Here is a 17,875-nt window from a genome sequence, read left to right on the forward strand (position 1 = left end):
AGAATGAATGATATGTGTAAAAAGTGTTTGAAGGAAGAGAGAATCTGTAAGTTTAAGAAACTGCAGTGAGAGAAGACACACATCCTGCAGACTGTATTGCAGTCAATGAGAACATGATCTCTATCAATTAAGGTTCAGATCTCAAAAACTATAAGTCCTATGTGAAATGTACTTACATTTTGAGAGAGAGGAGGCTTGTGGCAACTTACTGAGATAAGATATGTGCTTGAGGAGTTAAAATTGTGGGAGTGACAGCAGTTTAGAAAAACATTTCTGGTCTAAAATGATCTGTGCTCTCCACTGTGCCTGATCACATGACACACTGGTGAGACCTGAAAAAGTCTTAAAAACCCCTGACTGTGGGCATAAATTGCTGAAAAACTACAAAAGATATCACTAAACAATCTGATAACTTTGAAAGTTCAAAGGTTTGTGAACATTTTACAGTTTGAATGGCGTCTGTACAATAAGGGACTTCCGAGCAGTTGAGTGTCAAAGTGACCAAAGTTCCAACTCAGTTGGACGGTTCGTCCCATAGACTGCCATTATAAATTTTAATGTTTCAAAAAATTATTTAAAATCGCTGAAACATGTTACATTTCAGAAAAATACAAGCACACATCTGCTGAATGAGTTGCACAGACAGTTGAATGGTTTTTATAGCACAAAGTATGGAGCAGTTGAAACGCGGCAAAAAACGTACGGAAGACGGAATAAGAATTAAGAGCGAGAAAAACAATGTGTGATTGCTGGAAGCAATCACACAAATAAGAAAGAATGAAAAGCAATTACTCCCAACCAAATGGTACTGTCAGAAACAGACTGTAAAAGGTGAGGGTGAACTTTTTACTGATTACACCTAGCAATGCAGCTCAGTAGAAAAAAAGATTAAAATAAGATAATTTTGCAGATGTGTTATGTAATAATGAAAATAAAAGTTATTCATTTTTTTCTTACAATATGCTACTTCAGACAAACATAATTTAAGCAATTCTAACTCAAGTCTCTGCCTTTATTCTCCACTTAAGTTTTTTCAATAGTTTCTTTAATTCCCATAATTTATGAATTTCAAAGTGACTCAAGAACCCACTGCATACTATTGACTGGATAATCGATTTACCATCTTACTCCTCTTTGATCTCTTTCTCTTTTCATCCCTTCTCATTTGTCATCTTTTCAGAGTAACAAGTTAAAGTGATCAGAAACATTAAAAGTGCTCTTTCAGGTGCTGATAGTTCTTTTAGGATGGATGGAGCCTGTGAATAATGGATATAGCTGTGTGTGTCACAGTTTGATAAGAAAAACAACACAATTAGGTTGATGGACTATTAAATATACTGGGTTAGGCCATTATCCAATGCTGGTAAATAAGTCATATTTATTGTAGAATTGATCAAACGATTTGGTTATAGCACCCAGTGGTGCCCTCATGTTCACAATGTTCCTCTCAGCTCACTGATGATGTTTTGAAACTCCTCACAATTATTAGCTTAGTTACAGTGTGTGCCTTTGTGAGGCACTTCGACTATTTTTCTTTAATTCCATTGGATACAGTAACCTTAATTCCATTGGAAGTGCCAACAAACAAGCAGGTCTGCAGACCTGACTTTCTGACCTCTTCACCTCAACTCTCTCTCAGTGGGCGTTGAATGGCATAACACTGACCAAGGGCAAACACTGTGTCAGGACCCTTGGAAAGTCCAGATGGCAGATTAAATTAACAACTCAACTAAAAGCATTTAATGACCCTCATGTCATTTGAACTGGAGGAAAGACCAGAACAGCTCCACATTAAACATGGACAAAAAACTTACCTTTTGGGTTCAGCTAATCCCCGGACCCCTGTGGTAAATCTGAAGGACATTCCTTAGTGAGTTTTCACTAAGTAAAGCCCTTATTATAGCCAAATCTGAATTTCATGTGAATTAAACGTCTAGTCATTATTTAATCATGTAATGTTTTCATAAAATTGTAAGAATAATTATGATAGCCGTACAATAATCTGTCGATGAAATTCAGTTTTATTTAATTTCTTACCATGTGAGAACACTGCCACCTGTTGACTGGAATAGTGTAGTCTTTTTAAACCTACACAATGTGAACTGTTTTAATGGTGTACATTTTATGGTGTAATCCTCTAAACTGTTGCTTTAACCTTTTTGTTTTTTTATTAGCCAATTATACAGTGGAAACCGCTTACAGTGATCATGGTTACAGTGATCAGCTGCTTATATAGATCAAAAAGCTCAGGACAGAATCATTCCTATACAAATGCTGTTTAAATAATTAGCTTATAGTAATCAAGTAGTCTGCTTACAGTGTTCATTTTGGGTCTTGTCATACATGAAAACATGGACATAAATTTAAAATTACAGTAATTATTTTTGTTTTCTTTACCTTACTTCCATGATACATGTATGATATGTAATTAGCGGCTGCAGCACCATTATCAGGCATTGCAGCGCACCTCCACAGGTTTGTGTGTAGGTGTGGCTGTTTTGTAACCGCTATGAAACAATCAGAAAATAACATTTCATTCTTCTCATTCACCAGCTTTCTCGCTACCATTGCTCACTCTACTCATCCACTCTCTAGCTTGATTGACCACTGCTTCTCTCTCTTTCTCTCTCAGCTCGCTCTGGCTTTTAAATAGCAAATGCACTTGTGCCCATCAGAGTGCCCATGGGCGTATTGGTCTTAAAATGAGGTGTATTCAGGCGCATTGTTGGCGCATTGCTATCTTGAGGCAGCAGAGAGTGATTGCGCTATTCACCAACAAAAACCTTTTCTGAAGTCAATGACGCAGCTAGCATCCAGCCAACTAAAGAGTTAGAGAAGCCAGAGGAATTTTTATAACACCCAACAATGATCACACAAAGCTACGAAAGCCTTGATTCAACACTAGCTCATGTCACTTTGAAACAAAGAAAGAGGACATTCAGCTGGACTCCTGCAGAATAGTTACTGCAGCCACAAAGACTTGTTCACAACACAGTCCTTCAGTCTGCGGTTGGATTCATCCGCTCAGCAACCTGTTTTTCCAAATCGCTCGGGAGCTAAGCTGACAGCAAAGACTTGTACCCGGCCTGGTCTCAAGCATGACTGGACCAAAACACCAGTCGTTCAACACACAGCAGCAGCCCAAAGACTCTTCCACAGCAGGGGCCTGCTCTGTGCTGCACCATCACCAAACCTGCACTCAGCAGGACTCAACACAACCAGGACACCAGCTGTGATGAAACATCTCTTCACAATGCTTCACCAAGTAGGGAGAGGGAGTTGTAGCCAATTCAGTGGTCCGTCCACTGACCATGGCCGCTAACACGGATCACTAGGGGCGCAGATACATAGATAGATGAGCTGGATTAGGACCACAAATCACTAACTGGTCCAGACAACTATCTTCAGCGCCCCCAGTGGTAGTAACCAGTGATCTGTGTTAGCGACCATGGTCAGTGGACAGACCACTGAATTAGCTACGTTGTTGTTTCACAGCACTGAGGGGGTGACATCACCAGGAGCAGTTGGAGAGGAGGATTTTAGAGTACGCTTCTTGTGAAATCTCCTCATAAATCCTATGACTTTGGCCAAATCTTACGTTAAATATCATATTTTAGTAGGAAATTTTGTGGCGAATCAGGTTTAAAAGTGGTCAGACTTATAGTTTAGATGACCAATAACGCCCTCAGAGAAGATAGCGTTTGTTTGGGAGCCAAAATTGGGGCAGAGTCTTATTTTGAAAGGCTAATTGTGGACTTCCTGTCGGATTTAGGTCAGGGGTGATTTGTAGGTCTTGATGAGACGAATAATTGAGATTTGGTTTGTTCTCTACACGACATTCCTACAGGCCGTGGTGGCCATTTCAGATACATAGGTGGTGCTCTCGAGCACATTTTGGCACTTTGGGGGTTAATTTCACATTTTATCAAATTTTTTACCAGACTTAATGTGCGTGCCAAATTTGGTGAGTTTTTGAGCATGTTTAGGGGGTCAAATTTAGGGTTGAAGTCCCATAATAATTAAAGCTGCAAGCAGCGTTGAACAGGCCCTCGCGCCCTTGTGCACGTCGGGCCGCGGTGCAATCAAAGGGCTTCTGTCACGAGCATGTAGATGTCTTCAGACCTGGGCTGTTTTCAGACAGTGCAAGAAGGAGATAAACATCACTTCTTTTGTCCACTATTTTACCTGCTGCTGGGTCTGCTTCGCTGAAATTTCATAGGGGGCGCTATTCAGCCAGTTTGCATCACTCATGTACACGTGTTCAGGCCGGGAGTATTATCAAACATGTAAAGTTTGATGCAGACTGGAGCATTTACAATAAAGTTATAGCAACTTCCTCTGTCATGGCGAAACATCAAATCTCAACTGTGTGTGGGATGAGAATTTTCTGCAGGGTGATGTCTGTCTTGCTCACACCCGTGTCATCAAAATCATGCAAGTTTTGTGTCCATTCACTTGAATTTCAATTAGTTAATGGAAAACTCTTGATGAGTTTATGTGTAAAACAAATAAATTTCCTAATTTTCATCAAGTCTATTTTTAGAAAAGTAAAGTCTTTCGACCCACATGAACTGGTCAAAGTTTGATTGAAATGTGTACTGTCAGGTGTGTAGAGACAATAAGTAACTGCAGCTGGACACAGAAAAATACTCATATATTTGAATGGAGAGTGTGAGCGAACCGCTAGGTGCTTGGGCCCTGATAAAGGAAAAACTGCAGTACAGAGCTACAAATTTTAGTTTTGATTTTATTTTTCTACAGCACTTTATCACTAAACTGTCACCCTCACTCCATTTTCTCCCTTCCCCTCATAGGTCATCCCCACTACTCAATTATACATATAAGACCTATAATTATTGTAAAATAAATGATAATAACACCAAACTTCAAACAAAGTTTGTATATGATGTACTGTATGTATATAGGCCTTTCTGCTGTATCCTAGAAAAATGAACTGCATTCAACCCCCACACCAGTGGCGGCTGGTGACTCAAAAAATTGGGGAGGACAGGAGGAAAACCAACATGGAATCTTACAACAAACCACATCAAACTATATCAATGTGACAACATAAATCTGTTGTCACATAGTCCCGAGACCAAAGGGCGAAGGCCCTATTGAATTTCGTATGTTTGTTTCTTTCTTCCTCCTCTTCTTCTTTCTTTATTATTACACCACTTCGACCCTAAATTTGACCCCCTAAACATGCTCAAAAACTCACCAAATTTGGCACGCACATCAGGTCTGGCAAAAATTTTGATAAAATGTAAAAATTAACCAAAATGTGCTTGATAGCGCCTCCTATGTGTCTAAAATGGCCACCATGGCTTGTAGGAATGTCATAGAGAGATCGAACCAAAACTCAATTATTCGACTCATCAAGACCTACAAATCATACACTGACACCCCTGACCTAAATCCAACAGGAAGTCCGCAATATGCCCATCAAAATACGACTTTGCGCAAATTTTGGACCCCCAAGAAATACTATCTCCTCCAAGGGCATTTATGGTATCGGCTTCAAACTTTAATATATGACTTATCACACTGTGCTGAACAAAAGTTATTAAAAACTTTGTAATAACTCGAACAGTTAAGATTTTATAAGCCCCGAAAGTTGGAGTGCCACATTGCACCTTACAATGTAAAACAATGGGGAGGCAATCTCTGGGCATGGACTTTGTGCCAAACTGAGGCGTCTGACGTCTAAATTATAAGTCAGACCACTTTCAAACCTGTATCAATGGATTTGCAACGCAAATTCCTACTAAAATGTGATTTTTAATGTAAGATTTGGCCAAAGTTATGGGATTTATAAAGATATTTCCACTAGAAGAGTGCTCTGAAATCCTGCTCTCAATCTGACAGGGAGAAGGAGGGAAGAAAGGCAGGGGATGGGTGTGACAGTTGAATGTAGCTCAGTTTTATAGGATATAGCAGAAAGGTCTATATACTTACAGTACATCATATACAAACTTTGTATGAAGTTTGGGGTTATTATCATTTATTTTACAATAATTGTAGGTCTTATATGTATAATCAGTAGTGGGGATGACCTATGAGGGGAAGGGAAAAAATGGAGTGAGGGTGACTGTTAAGTGATAAAGTGCAGTAGAAAAATAAAATCATAACTAAATTTTGTAGCTCTGTATTGCAGTTTTTCCGTTATTAAAGCCCAAGCACCTGGAGGTTCGCTCACACTCTCCCTTCAAATATATGAGTATTTTTGATGAGTTTGTGTATAAAACAAATTAATTTCCTAATTTTCATCAAGTCTATTTTTAGGAATGTAAAGACTTTTAACTAGTAATGCACGACATTGGATTTTTTCATTGGCTGATTGCAGATGCCGATACCGATATATGCACATATTTTTACCAACTGGCTGAGGAGGCTACTATGCATGCAAGCATAGATTATACTATGATCAAGAAAGACAATATATAAAGGAAGAACTTAGAAAGACTGAAGTTCAGTAGCTCAGCATTAAAACTGTAATGAACCTGCCAAGTGAGTGGAGCAGTAGAGTTTCCTTTGAGTTTATTAGACAGACAAGATAAATGTGTAGGATTTAATCTCTGGTCCACACTCCGGAGCAGAAGGTGTCGGTAATGCACCTAATACACTGGTTGCCAACCGCCGGCATAAACCAAAAAGAAGAAGTTTTTTTTCCAAACAGAGTGGTACATCCTGGCAGCTGAACTATTCCCTATCTGTGCAGCTGAACACAGCAGCTCGTCCGCAGACTGTTTCACGCCGACGGTCCCGCTGTTTCCTCCGCAGGCTCCACTTCACTCAGCTGCCCGACAGACCCGCTGCTTCTTCTCACTTTAACCTGAATAACTAATCGGGGCTCGGTGCTCCGGTTGGATCCACCTGGAGAGCCGGGGCTAACCTGGGAGGCTAGCGGAGCGTTGGCCGCAGCATGACTGGAAAGAAGCACGACCAGTTAGCTTCCACCAGCCTCTCAGCTAGACCCAGCTTCCTGTTTGGATCCAACCAGACTTCAGAGTACTCTTTACTCTGAAGGGGTACTTAACCCCCCCCTCCCCCCCCCTCCCATTCTCTCTCTCTCCCTCTCAGCTGGAGAGAAGGATTTCAGAGTACTCTTCTTGTGAAATATCCTCATAAATTCCATGATTTTGGCCAAATCTTACATTAAAAATCACAGTTTTTGTAGGAATTTTCGTTGCGAATCCATTGATACAGGTTTGAAAGTGGTCAGACTTATATTTTAGATGTAAGACGACCCAGTTTGGCACAAAGTCCATGCCCAGAGATTGCCTCCCCATTGGTTTACATTGTAAGGTGTGATGTCGCACTCCAACTTTCAGAGCTTACTAGATCTAAACTGTTTGAGTTATTACAAAGTTTTAATAATTTTTGTTCAGCACAGTGTGATTAGTCATGTAATAAAGTTTGAAGCCAATACCATTAACGCCCTAGGAGGAGATAGCGTTTATTCAAGGTCCAAAATTGGCACAAAGCTGTACTTTGATGAGCACACTGCGGACTTCCTGTTGGATTTAGGTCAGGGGTGTCAGCATATGATTTGTAGGTCTTGATGAGATGAATAATTGAGTTTTGGTTCGATCTCTCTACGACATTCCTATGGGCCGTGGCGGCCGTTTTAGATACATAGGTGGCGCTCTCGAGCATATTGTGGCACTTTTGGGGTTAATTTTTACCTTTTATCAAACCAGACCTCCAGACCTGATGTGCGTGCCAAATTTGGTGAGTTTTTGAGCATGTTTAGGGGGTCAAATTTAGGGTTGAAGTGGCGTATTAATAAAGAATAATGAGAATTCTTTATTAGGTGCATTACTGCCACCCTCTTCCTGAGTTTTTCCCTCATATAAGCTATAGTCTTTCTTGATCATTAGTACAATATATGATTGTGTAATAGTCTCCTCAGCCTTACTTTACCCATCCCCCCCCTCCCATTCTCTCTCTCCCTCTCAGTTGGAAGGAAAGATTTCAAAGTGATCTTCTTGTGAAATATCCTCATAAATCCCATAACTTTGGCCAAATCCTACATAAAAATTACATTTTTTTGTAGGAATTTTCGTCGTGAATCCATTGATACAGGTTTGATGGTGGTCAGACTTATAGTTTAGATGCCAGATGCCCCAGTTTTGCACAAAGTCCATGCCCAGAGATTGCCTCCCCATTGGTTTACATTGTAAGGTGTAATGTCGCACTCCAACTTTCAGGGCTTACTAAATCTAAACCGTTCGAGTTATTACAAAGTTTTTAATAACTTTTGCTCAACACAGTGTGATAAGTCATGTATTCAAGTTTGAAGTCGATACCATTAACGCCCTAGGAGGAGATAGCGTTTATTCAAGGTCCAAAATTGGCAAAAAATCATACTTTGAAATTGAGATTGCGGACTTCCTGTTGGATTTAGGTCAGGGGTGTCAGCATATGATTTGTAGGTCTTGATTACACGAATAATTGAGTTTTGGTTCGATCTCTCTACGACATTCCTACGGGCCGTGGTGGCCGTTTTAGATACATAGGTGGCGCTCTCGAGCACATTTTGGCACTTCGGGGGTCAATTTTTACATTTTATCAAATTTTTCAACAGACCTGATGTGCGTGCCAAATTTGGTGAGTTTTTGAGCATGTTTAGGGGGTCAAATTTAGAGTTAAGTGGCGTAATAATAAAGAATAATTAAAGCTGCAAGCAGCGTTGAACGGGCCTTCGCGCCCATGCGCACATCGGCCGCGGCGCAGTCAGCTGAGCTTCTGGGAACCAAGAAAACGTTTGGAGATGATCAGTGTGAGAGTCTTTTGACACACAATACTAACCACTTTCTCTCTGTGAGCGCACCCCTCTGTTTATCACAGGTAATTATAGATTATGAAATCAAAATATTGTTAACCTTAATCAATAATTCAGGCACCAACTGTAGGATCTGCAAGGAACACAGTTGATTATTTGCTATAATTATCAATTATCAATAATAAATAATTATAACAATTAACAGAATTATTAATATGAACTAACAAATACGAAGCACCATCCCGAAACCGGGACTAATAACCGAACAGGGTAATCTCATAAATGGGAGTTCACCTAGAATGTTAATATCTGAGAGATATCAACATTCAAGGGTAAAAAGAACGGTTAAATTCGAGCTCTGACTCCTTCAATCAGCCACTTTTCACAATATGTTACCAATAATGACAAAAGAACTTCTCTTTAAAGATATAACAGTGTTTATGAAACTTAGCAAAATTAACAAAGTGAACAAATGCTTCATTCAATAAATAGCTATTCTAAAATCTAATTCTACCAAACAAAACACAAACAGCTTTGCACAGGGTTGGACACTTGCAGGGGAATGCGTGTATGTATGTATGTATGTATATATGTATGTGTGTGTGTGTGTGTGTGTGTTAGTAGCAAGAGAGGAAGGAGGGAAAGCGATCGTGAGAGGGAGAGAAGCGGCTCTTTTGTCCACAGAGAGCGCACGTACGGACGGCAGTCTGTAACGTACGTTGTCTGGTTTCAGATCGACAAAGCAGTTACTTTCTCACTCACGGCGGCAGAAAGACAGCAGTAGTCCCGAGCGGGACAAACACAAAATAGTCTAGCGTAGTGAACATAACTAACAGGCAGCAAACTTAAAATACTACTCAGAGTAAAGCAGAGAAAAATGGACTCGGCGGTCCGTCAACTCACACAACAAGAACAATAGCAATAAAGCTAAAAAGGCTAAATGCTAAACAACAGCAACTGATGCTGAAAAGAACACACAACTAACACTGCCTATGCCCAGACTTATGCCTCTTACTTGGTCGCTTCAGAAAGTGCGCAGGTTGTGTGTGTGTGTAGTCCGTCTTAATGTCCATCTTTGTTCTTGGCTCGGAGGCAGACGGTGCCGTTCTCGCACGTCGGCGGAAACACGGCAGCTGGCTCTGAGTGGAGTGGCGGAGAGAACAGCAGAGACGACTCGGCGAAGACGCGCAGGGCAGAGCCGGTCCACGTTATCCCGAAGTAACTTCATTTCCTCTTTCTCGGGGGAATTTGAGGACGCTGGTTGCAGCAGCGGTCTCTCTCGGCTCCAGGAATGTGTTCGGGTGAACATGGGCAAAGTCTCGTCTCGTCCGACGAGGGGAGTCTTCGATGAGGGGAAAACATGTTCGTGGGGTAGTCAAGCTAACTCACAGGGGAACAGGAGTTACCCCTAGCTCAGTGACATGGGAAAGACGTGTATTTCGGGCGTGCTCGCTTATAAAGGGGTGGTGATGTCATGGCTGTGCAGGAGCGTCTCCGCCAATGAGGGACCGATGTTGACTGCTCCCTGCTGAGGTGTGAAAATCGCAAAGCATCCTTGGAAATGGAGTAGATGTTTACTTTACCCATCCCCCCCCTCCCATTCTCTCTCTCTCCCTCACAGTTGGAAGGAAAGATTTCAAACTGATCTTCTTGTGAAAAATCCTCATAAATCCCATAACTTTGGCCAAATCCTACATAAAAATATCATTTTTTGTAGGAATTTTCGTCGCGAATCCATTGATACAGGTTTGAAAGTGGTCAGACTTATAGTTTAGACGCCAGATGCCCCAGTTTGGCACAAAGTCCATGCCCAGAATTTGCCTCCCCATTGGTTTACATTGTAAGGTGTAATGTCGCACTCCAACTTTCAGGGCTTACTAAATCTAAACCGTTCGAGTTATTACAAAGTTTTTAATAACTTTTGCTCAACACAGTGTTATAAGTCATGTATTAAAGTTTGAAGCCGATACCATTAACGCCCTAGGAGGAGATAGCGTTTATTCAAGGTCCAAAATTGGCAAAAAATGGTATTTTGAAATTGACATTGCAGATTTCCTGTTGGATTTAGGTCAGGGGTGTCAGCGTATGATTTGTAGGTCTTGATGAGACGAATAATTGAGTTTTGGTTCGATCTCTCTACGACATTCCTACGGGCCGTGGTGGCCGTTTTAGATACATAGGTGGCGCTAGAGAGCACATTTTGGCACTTTGGGGTTTAATTTTTACATTTTATCAAATTTTTCACCAGACCTGATGTGCGTGCCAAATTTGGTGAGTTTTTGAGCATGTTTAGGGGGTCAAATTTAGAGTTAAAGTGGCGTAATAATAAAGAAAGAAACAAACACACGAAAAACAATAGGGTCTTCGCCCTTTGGGCTCAGGCCCTAATTAAAGCTGCAAGCAGCGTTGGACGGGCCTTCGCGCCCTTGCGCACAGCGGGCCGCGGCGCAGTCAGTTGAGCTTGTGGGAACCAAGAAAACGTTTGGAGATGATCAGTGTGAGAGTCTTTTTACACACAATACTAACCAGTGTCTCTCTGTGAGCCCACCCCTCTGTTCACAGACAATTATGAATTATGAAATCAAAATATTGTTAACCTTAATCAATAATTCAGGTACCAACTGTAGGATCTGCGAAAAACACAGTTAATTATTTGCTATAATTATCAATGATCAATAATAATTAATTATAACAATTAACAGAATTATTAATATGAACTAACAGATACGAAGCACCACCCCGAAACCGGGACCAATAACCGAGCAAAATAGTCTCATAAATGGGAGTTCACCTAGAATGTTAATATCTGAGAGATAATCATTCAAGGGTGAACAAAGAAGGGTTGAATTCGAGCTCTGACTCCTTCAATCAGCCACTTTTCACAATATGTTACCAATAATGACTAAAGAACTTCTCTTTGAAGATATAACAGTGTTTATTAAACTTAGCAAAATTAACAAAGTTAACAAATGCTTCATTCAATAAATAGCTATTCAAAAATCTAATTCTACCAAACAAAACACAAACAGCTTTGCACAGGGTTGGACACTTGCAAGTTGGACACTTTTGTCCGACGTTATCTGACCATCAGATGTGCAAAACGATGTCAGCAGGCAGCAGCGGAGCGTTAACTGCAGCATGACCGAAAGAAGCACAACCAGTTAGCCTCTGCTAGCCTCTCAGCTAACCCCGGCTATCTGTTTAGATCCAAACGGAGCACCGAGTCCCGATTTGTTATTTAGGTTAAAGCGGAGAACAGGCAGCAAACAGGCAGCAGCGGAGCGTTAACTGCAGCATGACCGAAAGAAGCACAACCAGTTCGCCTCTGCTAGCCTCTCAGCTAACCCTGGCTCTCTGTTTAGATCCAAACGGAGCACCGACTCCCGATTAGTTATTTAGGTTAAAGCGGACAGAATCAGCGGGTCTGTCGGCCAGCTGAGTGAAGTGAAACCTGCGGAAAAAACACCGTGACCATCACGGTAAAACAGTCCATAGAGAACTACCTTGTTCAGCTGCACAGATAGGAAATCCCTCGGCTGACAGGATGTACCACTCGGTGAGGAAAAATATTTTACCCACGCCTTTTTGGTTGGCAACAACGGTTGGCAACCAGCATATTGGGTGCATTACTGCCACCCTCTTCCTGAGTTTTTCCCTCATATCAGCTATAGTCTTTCTTGATCATTAGTACAATATACGATCACATATGTAATAGTCCCCTCAGCCAAGTCAGAAAAAATATGTGCATGTATGAACAACAGCAATTGGAGAAGATGACAGTCAATAAGTAATCATGTTAAATAATCATGATCTCAATATTGAAAAAAAATGATCGTGATTATATTTTTTGCCATAATCAAGGACCCCTAAAAACAGCAAATTGTGATTTACATACACACGCACGCACACACACACACACACACACACACACACAGAGTTTAAATATGTATGTGATCAATTGTAAATATGTTATAATGAATTGTTTTCTTTAAGAAACTCTTACTTGCACATTTTTCAGTGTGCTCCTAAAGTTATATATATGCTCCTAATTTCTTTCATTTAGGAGCACATGTACTCCTTGAAAAAAAGTAAGGATTGAACACTGCTGTCACTGCTGCAGTCCAAGGGCTTCTGTCACAGGCAGTAGATGTTTACTTTACCCATCCCCCCCCTCCCATTCTCTCTCTCTCCCTCACAGCTGCAGAGAAGATTTTAGTGTACTCTACTTGTGAAATATGCTCATAAATCCCATAACGTTGGCCAAATCCTACATAAAAATATCATTTTTTTGTAGGAATTTTCGTTGCGAATCCATTGATACAGGTTTGAAACTGGTGGGACTTATAGTTTAGACGCCAGATGCCCCAGTTTGGCACAAAGTCCATGCCCAGAATTTGCCTCCCCATTGGTTTACATTGTAAGGTGTAATGTCGCACTCCAACTTTCAGGGCTTACTAAATCTAAACCGTTCGAGTTATTACAAAGTTTTTAATAACTTTTGCTCAACACAGTGTGATAAGTCATGTATTCAAGTTTGAAGCCGATACCATTAACGCCCTAGGAGGAGATAGCGTTTATTCAAGGTCCAAAATTGGCAAAAAATCATACTTTCAAATGGACATTGCTGATTTCCTGTTGGATTTAGGTCAGGGGTGTCAGCGTATGATTTGTAGGTCTTGATGAGACGAATAATTGAGTTTTGGTTCGATCTCTCTACGACATTCCTACGGGCCGTGGTGGCCGTTTTAGATACGTAGGTGGCGCTAGAGAGCACATTTTGGCACCTTGGGGTTTAATTTTTACATTTTATCAAATTTTTCACCATTCCTGATGTGCGTGCCAAATTTGGTGAGTTTTTGAGCATGTTTAGGGGGTCAAATTTAGAGTTAAAGTGGCGTAACAAGAAAGAATAATAATAAACAAACAAACGCACGAAAAACAATAGGGTCTTCGCCCTTTGGGCTCAGGCCCTAATTAAAGCTGCAAGCAGTGTTGAACGGGCCTTCGCACCCTTGCGCACAGCAGGCCGCGGCGCAGTCACCTAAGCTTCTGGGAACCAAGAAAACGTTTGGAGATGATCAGTGTGAGAGTCTTTAGACACACAATACTAACCAGTGTCTCTCTGTGAGCCCACCCCTCTGTTCACAAACAATTATGGGTAATTATAGATTATGAAATCAAAATATTGTTCACCTTAATCAATAATTCAGGCACCAACTGTAGGATCTGCAAGGAACACAGTTGCTATAATGATCAATTATCAATGATAAATAATTATAACAATTAACAGAATTATTAATATGAACTAACAAATACGGAGCACCACCCGGAAACCGGGACTAATAACCGAACAAGGTAATCTCATAAATGGGAGTTCACCTAGGATGTTAATATCTGAGAGATATCAACATTCAAGGGTAAACAAAGAAGGGTTGAATTCGAGCTCTGACTCCTTCAATCAGCCACTTTTCACAATATGTTACCAATAATGACAAAAGAACTTCTCTTTAAAGATATAACAGTGTTTATGAAACTTAGCAAAATTAACAAAGTTAACAAATGCTTCATTCAATAAATAGCTATTCTAAAATCTAATTCTACCAAACAAAACACAAACAGCTTTGCACAGAGTTGGACACTTGCAGGTTGGACACTTTTGTCCGACGTTATCTGACCATCAGATGTGCAAAACGATGTCGGTGCGTGTATCTGTGCGCACGTGAGTGTGGTGTTAGTCACAAGAGAGGGAGGAGGGAAAGCGATCGTGAGACAGAGAGAAGCGGTTCTTTTTCCACAGAGAGCGCACGTATGGACAGCAGTCTGTAACGCACGTTGTCTGGTTTCAGATCGACAAATCAATTTACTTTCTCACTCAAGGCAGCACAAACACAGTAGTCCCGAGCGAGACAAACACAAAATAGTCTAGCGTGGTGAACACAACTAACAGGCAGCAAACAGGCAGAAGCGGAGCGTTAACTGCAGCATGACCGAAAGAAGCACAACCAGTTAGCCTCTGCTAGCCTCTCAGCTAACCCCGGCTCTCTGTTTAGATCCAAACGGAGCACCGAGTCCCGATTTGTTATTTAGGTTAAAGCGGAGAACAGGCAGCAAACAGGCAGCAGCGGAGCGTTAACTGCAGCATGACCGGAAAGAAGCACAACCAGTTAGCCTCTGCTAGCCTCTTAGCTAACCCTGGCTATCTGTTTAGATCCAACCGGAGCACCGAGCCCCGATATGTTATTTAGGTTAAGGTGGAGAGAACCAGCGGGTCTGTCGGCCAGCTGAGTAAGTGAAACCTACGGAAAAAACACCGTGACCATCACGGTAAAACAGTACGTAGAGAACTGCTGTGTTCAGCTGCACAGATAGGAAATCCCTCGGCTGACAGGATGTACCACTCTGTGCGGGAAAATATTTTACCCTCCTATTTCTGGTTTATAACAATGATTGACAACCAGAATATTAGGTGCATTACTGCCACCCTCCGCTTCAGGCTGTGAACCAATGATTAAATCCTACACATTATTCCTGCCTGTCTAATAAACTACATAACGAACCTGCTGCTCCACCCATCCCCCCCCCCCATTCTCTCTCTCTCCCTCTCAACTGCAGAGAAGGATATTAGTGTACTCTACTTGTGAAATATCCTCATAAATCCCATAACTTTGGCCAAATTCTACATAAAAATCACATTTTTAAGTAGGAATTTTCGTCGCGAATCCATTGATACAGGTTTGAAAGTGGTCGGACTTATAGTTTAGACACCAGATGCCCCAGTTTGGCACAAAGTCCATGCCCAGAGATTGCCTCCCCATTGGTTTACATTGTAAGGTGTAATGTCGCACTCCAACTTTCAGGGCTTACTAAATCTAAACTGTTCGAGTTATTACAAAGTTTTTAATAACTTTTGCTCAACACAGTGTGATAAGTTAAGTATTAAAGTTTGAAGCCGATACCATTAACGCCCTAGGAGGAGATAGCGTTTATTCAAGGTCCAAAATTGGCACAAAATCATATTTTGAAATTGAGATTGCGGACAATGATGAGATACATAAACGCGAAAAATGACCACTTTTATCAAGATGGCCGACTTCCTGTAGGACTTACAATACGGCTCCAAGAGGCTTTTTTGTGCGTCTTCACATGATACATAAGCCTCCCGAATTTCTTTTTCCTAGGTTAATCTGGAAGGCGGGGCTACAATTTTGAAATTTTCAAGGGGGCGCTGTTGAGCCATATTGTCACGTCTATGCAAATGAAGTATCGAGGATTTTAACTGGTGTCACTCCAGACATGTGTGCCAAGTTTTGTGATTGTAAACCCATCCGTTGTCCCTAAAATACAGCATCGTATTTCATGGCGAAGGATTTGTCGCCATGGCAACGGCGTTTGGTCATGGGTCATGACCTGCCCAATGTAGCATCACCAAGGTCTTACATCTTAGCTGAGTGAATTTCAGGTGCATCGGCCAAATTTCCTAGGAGTAATACAACAAAGAACGACGCATGATACTTCCTGTTGCACTCTGGCCCGTCGGGATCAGATCACGCTTTTTAAAAATGAGGGATATTTCTTACAAGTGTGGTGTGCTTTTATTTTGAAAGTTTGATTGACATGTGTACTGTCAGGTGTGTAGAGACAATAAGTAACTGCAGCTGGACACAGAAAAATACTCATATTTTTGAATGGAGAGTGTGAGCGAACCCACACCTTTTTGAACATTTACTGCTTCCACATAATTTTAGATACAAACTTCATTTGAACTTTAAATGAGCCACGAGACTTTGACCTACAAATCTTGAATTTACATGTTTTTTCTATCTTTTATTGTTTTTGAGATATTAGAGTGTGAGTTTTAAAGTCTTTTCTTGCTCCTCCTGTGATTTTATAATGAGTGTGTATTGCGGAATGTTTCACAGCACTGAGGGAGTGACATCACCAGGAGCAGTTGGAGAGGAGGATATTAGAGAACGCTTCTTGTGAAATATCCTCATAAATCCCATGACTTTGGCCAAATCCTACATAAAAATCACATTTTTTTGTAGGAATTTTCGTCGCGAATCCATTGATACAGGTTTGAAAGTGGTCGGACTTATAGTTTAGATGCCAGATGCCCCAGTTTGGCACAAAGTCCATGCCCAGAGATTGCCTCCCCATTGGTTTACATTGTAAGGTGTAATGTCGCACTCCAACTTTCAGGGCTTACTAAATCTAAACCGTTCGAGTTATTACAAAGTTTTTAATAACTTTTGCTCAACACAGTGTGATAAGTCATGTATTCAAGTTTGAAGCCGATACCATTAACGCCCTCGGAGGAGATAGCGTTTGTTCGGGGGCCAAAATTGGGGCAAAGTCTTATTTTGAAAAGCTGATTGCAGACTTCCTGTTGGATTTAGGTCAGGGGTGTCAGCGTATGATTTGTAGGTCTTGATGAGACGAATAATTGAGTTTTGGTTCGATCTCTCTACGACATTCCTACGGGCCGTGGCGGCCGTTTTAGATACATAGGTGGCGCTAGAGAGCACATTTTGGCACTTCGGGGGTTAATTTTTACATTTTATCAAATTTTTCACCAGACCTGATGTGCGTGCCAAATTTGGTGAGTTTTTGAACATGTTTAGGGGGTCAAATTAAGGATTGAAGTGGCGTATTAATAAAGAATAATAATAAAGAAACAAACGCACGAAAAACAATAGGGTCTTCGCCCTTTGGGCTCAGGCCCTAATTAAAGCTGCAAGCAGCGATGATCGGGCCCTCGCACCCCAGCGCATGTCGAAGTGACGCTCAGTCGAAGGGCTTTTGTCAGTGACTTGTTGTGTAAAGTTTGAGGCAGATCCAACCGTGTACACTCAAGTTATATCAATTTCCTCTGTCATGGCGAAACATCAAAACTCAACGCCACGCCACGGCCAAACCATCATGATCATACACTAGTCTAGATGACACACACTGATTTTGAAGTCCTTACGATGGATTCTGTAGGAGGAGTTCTTTAAAATACAAGGTATGCGAAATGGCCAAGAAAAGGCGAAAATGTACCATTTTTTTCAAGATGGCCAACTTCCTGTTCGACTTACAATAAGGCTT

The 17,875-nt window shown here is 41.2% G+C and overlaps 1 protein-coding gene across 6 annotated transcripts in view; it reads left to right on the forward strand.

The window, feature by feature from the left end:
• Positions 1-17,875, forward strand: part of adamts17 (ADAM metallopeptidase with thrombospondin type 1 motif, 17) — a 417,430-nt gene that overhangs the window by 246,454 nt on the left and 153,101 nt on the right. The window lies entirely within an intron of this gene.

Source organism: Thunnus thynnus, chromosome 1 (assembly GCF_963924715.1).
Source record: "Thunnus thynnus chromosome 1, fThuThy2.1, whole genome shotgun sequence".
NCBI classification, from domain to species: domain Eukaryota; kingdom Metazoa; phylum Chordata; class Actinopteri; order Scombriformes; family Scombridae; genus Thunnus; species Thunnus thynnus.